General features: G+C 40.9%; 1 long non-coding RNA gene across 1 annotated transcript in view; it reads left to right on the plus strand.

Moving 5' to 3' along the window:
• LOC137992678 (uncharacterized) overlaps positions 1-7,500 on the plus strand; it is a 19,577-nt gene that overhangs the window by 11,883 nt on the left and 194 nt on the right. The gene's annotated exons all lie outside the window — the stretch shown is intronic.

Here is a 7,500-nt window from a genome sequence, read left to right on the forward strand (position 1 = left end):
GTTTTGTTTTTGTTAGTTTTCTTTTCCTTTCAAGTGTTATAAAGTTTGACAAGAAATGTGCAAATTCAACACAAAGATCACAATCACCCAACTCTTGAGTCTGACCATTGTTTCTGCAAAGTCAAAAATTTACTCTCCAAGATGAGGATATTTATCACCAGGTAATTCCATCGTTTTGGAAATAGCAGCTATTTTATTATTCATCAGCATCACAGTGTTTTGCTGATTTTGGGACTCATTTTGTTGAAACTCAAGCACGCATCCAACAGACCTGTTTATTTTCGTGAACCCTTCCTGCTTCCTCGCGTATCACATTTCAACCCAGGTATGCAAATTTGTTAAGCTCGAAAATTACACAACATGATATTAAAGTTCAGAAAAGCTGGAAATATCTCGGCAAAATCCTTTTCCAGCGAAAAATTAATCAAAACAAACAACATACATGTATTTACTATTAGAGGCAAAAAAACCTTCCTTTTTCAAGTGCGTGCGTGCAAACAAGAGATGCAATTAAATTTTTGACAGTTCACATCAAACCCTTTTCGACTCGGAACCTTGACCGTAAATAATGAAGCACAAAAGAGACAACAACTTTCATTCAAATAATTCTTCAATGTCACGTTTCCAAATTTTTTACACCTTTGCAGAGTTGAGTACAAAATACCGGTAAATGTAAATTGTCAGATAACTAGGCTTTTACTTCGGGTAGAAGAGCACAGAACGCGTCATCAGAAAAGAATGCAAGTGCGAGAAATTTACTCACAAATAATTAGTACATGGAAGTTTGGCAGTATGGAAGTGTGGAAGTTTGGCCCACGACTTGACCTGGACGGTGCATTGCGATTATATAATAAAGAAAGCCAACGGTAGGCTTTACGCCTGAAGGCAACTTAGGCGATGTGGCGTGTCCGCGCACGATAGTGTCATGGTGTATTGTTCGCTCGTGCGTTCTATACTAGAATATTAATGTGTTGTGTTTGCTGCATTGCCGGTTAAGTTAATCATTCTACTGTGTCCACCAGAGAAATCTACGCATTTCCCACTACCCTCTCGATCCTAAGAAAATACGCGCAGAATGCACAAAGACACCACTTAGCAGGGGAGTGACAGGCAAGACTTTTACCGACACGCAAAAAAAACCAACAAATGAAACGCAGATTCCGACTGGGTTTGTCTTACTGGCAACCCAGTAATGAGGGTCAGACGTTTTTTCATAAGCTCCCTAATTTTTCTCTTTTGCCTGCTCGTATCATACTATTTTTGCAATTCTAAGCATGAAGGACTGTTTTCAACTGATGGTTGGACCTCTGGAAAGGATTTTCTGCAGGAAGTTAGCTTGGTTTCGCCTTTAAGGAAGATTTTGGATAGCTCATGGCTGACTATTCCTTGGGAGACGGCATTTCTACTGAACGGAGGGACCAAAGGAAACAATAACAAGGCACAATTGTCTTCAGCGTCATGGATTGTGAACTTGTTTTCCACACACATCCTACACTCTTCTCGATGGAATTTTCAAAGATTCGGGAAGACAAAAAGATCAAAAGGAAAAATGTCATATTATTCAAACTCAACATCGTCTTTTCAAATACTGTTACGGTCCGGTGATATTGCACAAAACCCCGGCCCAGCGAGATGTGGTTTAGGGAAACAAGGTTCTGTAAGTAAACAAAGAACAAGGTTGGCAAAGACAAAGTGCATCGGGAGATGAATCTGTTTCGCGGTGCTCAAGAAAAAACGGCAATGGATAGATAACCTTCAATCCGCCAGAACAAATAATTTTCTGACAGTAAACTTTCCTTGAAAAAATATTAGGGAGCAATTGCAGAATACCCGGTCCACCAAATGTCCTACTTAAAAAATCTGTCAACGCGGTCCGCAGTCCTGAAGTCGGTGAATGAAAAGAAAATTGTTAAAGGGCAAGCAGTGAAATGAACTGCCACCGCGGTCCGCAGTCCCGTAGTCGTTGAATGAAAACTGGTGGTCAACTAGAAAGCCTTCGCTACTTTGACCACCATACACATTTTATAACCTGTACTGTAATTGTTTTATCTTGTAACCATGTGTTGTGACTATATATTTCTTTCTAGGTTAATTTTATGTAAATAGTGTGAAATAAATAAATGAACCATGTATAAGGGCAAGCAGTAAAATGAACTGCCACCGCGGTCCGCAGTCCCGTAGTGGATGACAACCTCGTCCCCAGGGAAGAGAGACCCTGGGGACGAGGTTGAGTCGATGAATGGGCAACCAGTAAAACGCACTGCCACCGCAATGTGACGGCTAAAATTTTACGAGAATGCTTAGGCCTAATCACTGAAGCGAGTTCTTAGGCTTAATCAGTAAACGAGTGCTTTCTTCTTCACACCATCTCGGGAAAAGTGCAGTTAACCGAACCGTAAAATGAAAGCTAACATTTTACGAGAACGCTTAGGCATAATCACTGAAGCGAGCGCTTAGGCTTAAACAGTAAACGAGTGCTTTCTTCTTCACACGATCTCATGAAAAGTGTAGTTAATTAACCGAACCGCAAAATGAAAGCTAAACTTTTAAGAGAGTGCTTAGACCTAATCAATGAAACAAGCGCTTAGGTTTAATCAGTAAACGAGTGCTTTCTTTTTCACACGATCTCGTGAAAAGTGTAGTTAACCGAACCGCAAAATGAAAGCTAACATTTTACGAGAATGCTTAGGCCTAATCACTGAAACGAGCGCTTAGGCTTAATCAGTAAACGAGTGCTTTCTTCTTCACACGATCCCATGAAAAGTGTAGATAACCGAACCGCAAGATGAAAGCTAAAATTTTGGTAGAGTGCTTAGACCTAATCACTGAAACGAGCGCTTAGGCTTAATGAGTAACGAATCCTTTCTTCTTCACACAATCTCTTGAAAAGTGTAGTTAACGGAACGGCAAAATGAAATTTAAGAAGTGGAGCGATTGCAGAATGCCCGGTTTAGGAACAGAGTTAATTATATGAATATCGTTTTCTCTCCCATGCCACTGCGGGCAAGCAGCATTGTTAAACGGGACTGCGGTGGCAGTTTCTTAAGTAAGGCATTTAGTGGACGCGGAAGTAGCATTGTTAAACACGACTGCGGGACTGCGGTGGCAGTTTTTTGAGTAAGACATTCAGTGGACGCGGAAGCAGCATTGTTAAACGCGACTGCGGGACCGCGGTGGCAGCTTTTTTAAGTAGGACATTTGGTGGGCCGGCTATTCTGCAATCTAGCCAATATTAGCCCTAGCTACTTGTGGCCGGAAAGTTTACAATTGCCTACAAGACAAGGGCTAACATCATCGCACAGTTAATCATCGCCTAAACTTCGTTGACCCAGACAAACGAGCCCACAGCAGGGCATTGAAAAGACATGATGGGGAGTGAAACGAAGTATGCCTCGTACGGGAACATCCCATACACCTTATTCCAAAATGGCCGCCATTTAAATATTCTTTTGTTTTTATTCAAATTAGCCCTTGATGCCTCGTTCTTAAGCTTAAAATTTAAAAGAATATTTTATCTTGAACGAGGCAACAAGGGCCAATTTGTATCCGCATAAATCAGCGGCCATTTTGGAATAAGGTGTATGGATCTCTCCCAAAATTATTTACTTGGAAGCATCTTTGAGCATATTGCCGATCTCTACAAAGAGCGATAAATCGCAAAAGCCCACTAAATGCACAGTTCGTGATCCTGAATACAGGAAAGGAAGAAAACATACACTTTGCCGTGTCTCGGCGAATTCGCAAGCAGACAGACAGAACAATTTCTTCGATAAAAAGAGCAGATCTATTAAGATCACTGATCGTTTCACATGTACCACCGCAAATGTCATTTATTGCATAACCTGTACGTTATGCAATAAATTATACATTGGCGAGACAGGTAGACGACTAGGCGACCGATTCCGCGAACACCTTCGCGATGTTGAGAATGACAAGGATGCATCAAAGCCAGCCGCACGTCATTTTAATCTCCCTAACCACTCCAAAAAACACATGGCTGTCTGAGGCCTATCCCTACATCTAGGTACGACGGAAAGCCGCAAGAATCTGGAACAAAAATTCGTCTTCCAAATCGGTACTCTTAATCCTCACGGTATTAACGAACGCTTTTCATTTAACTAATTTATTAATGTAATTTAATGTCGTTGTTACTGTGTAATTTGCATTGTTATTTTAGATTACATTCGGAGATACTAGCATATTTCTTTGCTACTCTAAAAAAAAAAAAAATCCGAATCGAAATAAAGTTATGTATGTATGTATGTATACATTCCAGGTGACCACCAATAGCGTAGTTCCTACTCTACTATTAAACCTGCACGTAACCCACAACTCCTCGATTTGCTCTGACGAAGGGCTAACGCTCGAAACGTCAGCTTTTAGAATCCCAGTACGGTGGCCAATTTACATTATCAACTCCGTGGATAAAACCAAAAATTTTTGATATGTTAGATGAATTGGACGTCCCAGTACAAGATACCACCGATTTGACCTTCGAGACTCTGAAAGAACACTCCAAACACCTCAGCATAATGCATTTTAACACCCAGAGTATGGTCTCATCCTTCAATGAGTTTCAAATCCTAGTCTCACAGCTTCCGATGGATATCATCAAAATGAGTGAAACATGGTTAAAGGACAACCCCGCCCTCCTGGATTACGTCACTCTGCCTGGTTACACGACTCTTTTTCGAAACCGTGAAGGCGCCCGGGGCGGTGGCGTTGGGGCTTACATCAGCAACTCTATCCAATATAAACGTAGGAATGACATTGAGATGATTCAGCCAGATATGGAGCATTTATGGATCGAGATTCAAGGGCGAAATAAACGTAGCAAGGCGTTGATCGGTGTCATCTATAGATCAGAGCGTGTGGGCCTGAGCCCGCTAGATAGCTGGACGCGTTTGAATCACTGTTGGCTCACCTCTCTGTTTCATGGGATGGTTTGCTCTTCTTGACTGGTGGTACGAACATCGACATGCTGAAGCCTTCACATAAGATTACAAAGCAGTATCGGTCTATTTTAGAAGCTCTTGGCTGTTATCAACACGTAACTAAACCAACTCGTATGGTGTAAATAGATGACAAAAAGTCGGACATGGCTACAGTTGAATTCGGCGTCCCGCAAGGTTCCATTCTTGGACCAGTTATTTTTAATCTCTACGTTGCTGATCTTCAAAAGGAATTACAGTGTGACTGTTATCAGTACGCTGACGATACGACTTTCTATGTCCACTCAAGCCCGGCGACTTGGACTCCTCAGCAGCTCAAATTAATAAAACCATCGCAAGTCTGAAGGACTATTCTAATAACTGTAATCTGGCCTTGAACCCAACCAAAACAAACTGGATGCTTATCTCTACACCTCAGATGGCGCGTTATCATAGTGTAGAAGAACGGGATCTTCCTATCGTTTGTGGGGACTCTGCGCTAAAGAGAATTTCTTGTACTAAACTATTGGGCGTCCACATGGATCATCACCTCTCATGGAACACACACGTGGATTCTCTCTTAAGTACGTCATATTGGACTCTATCAGTTCTGCGGAGGCTCACAAACCTTGCGCCCTTCCACGTCAGGAAACACCTCGCAGGGAGCGTAGTTCTCTCACACCTGAACTACGCCTGCATGGTTTATCATCCCTTGCCTGTTTATCAAGAAAAGCGTCTCCAACTTACAGAATGCGTGTGCTGACTTTGTCACAAGAAAATTTGCAGAACTCGAGGATATTATTAAGTTAAACTGGCTACCAGTTAAAGAAAACGTTTAATTCAACATTCTCAAACTCGCTCATAAATCATTATACGACAAAAATACCTTTCCTGAGTATCTGAAATTGAGTCTGCATCAAGTAACTGCTTATAGTTTAAGATCATCAACAGCACCCGTATTCTCTATTCCTAAAGAATCAGGAACCTTCCAGCACTCGGCGGCAACGCTCTTCAATAGACTCCCGATAGTAATAAGAAACATCTCAGATCATAATGTTTTTTGCCGCAGTGCTAAGAAACATTTGTTTGCTAAGTATCAGTTTTGAATTCATATAATCATTATTGTATATTTTAATATTTATTGATAAGTTACATTCGTTAATTTATTATGGTTATTATACTTTTAATCATATTATAGGTTTCTTAGTTTAGTATTTTTACAGAAGAAGAGCCTCTTAATCGTTGGAATCTGTAATAAACCATTATCTATCTACACCTAATTGCAATAGCGTTGTCTTAGAAAAATGAAATAGGGAAAAAGCCAACTGAATAGGATTTGAATTAATTAGGCTATAATTAAGTACATCCTCAGGTTGGATTCATTTACAGCCGTTGCATTTCCTCGGAATCTTTTTTATTGTTTTCCAGCTTTAGAATAATAGCAAAGTCCAACAGGCAAATACGACGTTCATGCGTGGATGCTGCGAATGAATTCATTGGGCTTATTAGCCTAATTAATTCCTATTTGGCTTTTGCTTTTTTTTTCATTTTTCTATGACAACGTTTTTGCAATTGGGTGTATCTATCCTATCATATAGATTCGAAAACAATTGGTACACTGGAACTGAAGAGAGGATTAAAACGCCAACCCAGATTGCTCATTCCCTTCGGCTACCAACAATGTTAAATAAGAGGGCTAAAATATGGTCATAGTTTTTCTCCGTTCGGCATCTATACACTCGATAAAATTTCGGGCGATATTACTCGGGCAATATGACTCTGGTTCCGGGCTACATGACGTCGGCCGAGATGACTTTCGGGCGATTTGACCGGTTTGTATTAGGTACTTGGTCGCATTTAAGACTCTACTCTCCATTTACAATTCACCAGTCCAACCACATCTCGATTACTGTAGCTCGGTGTGGGGATCCTGTTCTAAGAGTCTTTCTCAAAAGTTATAACGTTTTCAAATTACGATCGTAGTACTGCCGGATGAACTGTTGCGAATGGTAAACTGGCAAGGCTGCTGCCTAACGGTCACCCGGTCCCCTGGGGCACCTAATTTCCTTGCGCGGGCGACCAAATTTCTAAACAGGTAGCCCGAACGGGCACCTTACTTGATTCATCCTCACTTTCTTGTAAATATGATCCCAGCTGGAATTAATTAATTCTGGGCTCTTGAAAAAATGACTGGGGCTAGGCTCCAGTGTTTCTTTTGTATCTTAGGTGCTTACTATTTTCTGAACCAATCACAAGAGCCGACAGGATTTGTCTCACCTTGTTGCAACTCCGGCACACTTTTTACATAGCCTGGCGACCTTCTGCAATATGCGGGGTTTTAGCCTGCTACAGCATGTTTTATACATGTAATAATAAAATTAATTACTATTGTAACACTGTACCTTGACATTATTGAAGTGGTGTGCTTGTGAACCAGCTTGATATTTACAATAAGTCCTGTAACACTCAACAAAGCACTTTCATTTTTTCAACAATACTGCTTCTCTGATGTATGCTTCTGTTACTGTTACATCTACAATTGCTGAAGTTCAACTAATTTGAGGTTTTC

The sequence above is a fragment of the Montipora foliosa genome, chromosome 2, assembly GCF_036669935.1.
Source record: "Montipora foliosa isolate CH-2021 chromosome 2, ASM3666993v2, whole genome shotgun sequence".
Lineage (NCBI taxonomy): Eukaryota > Metazoa > Cnidaria > Anthozoa > Scleractinia > Acroporidae > Montipora > Montipora foliosa.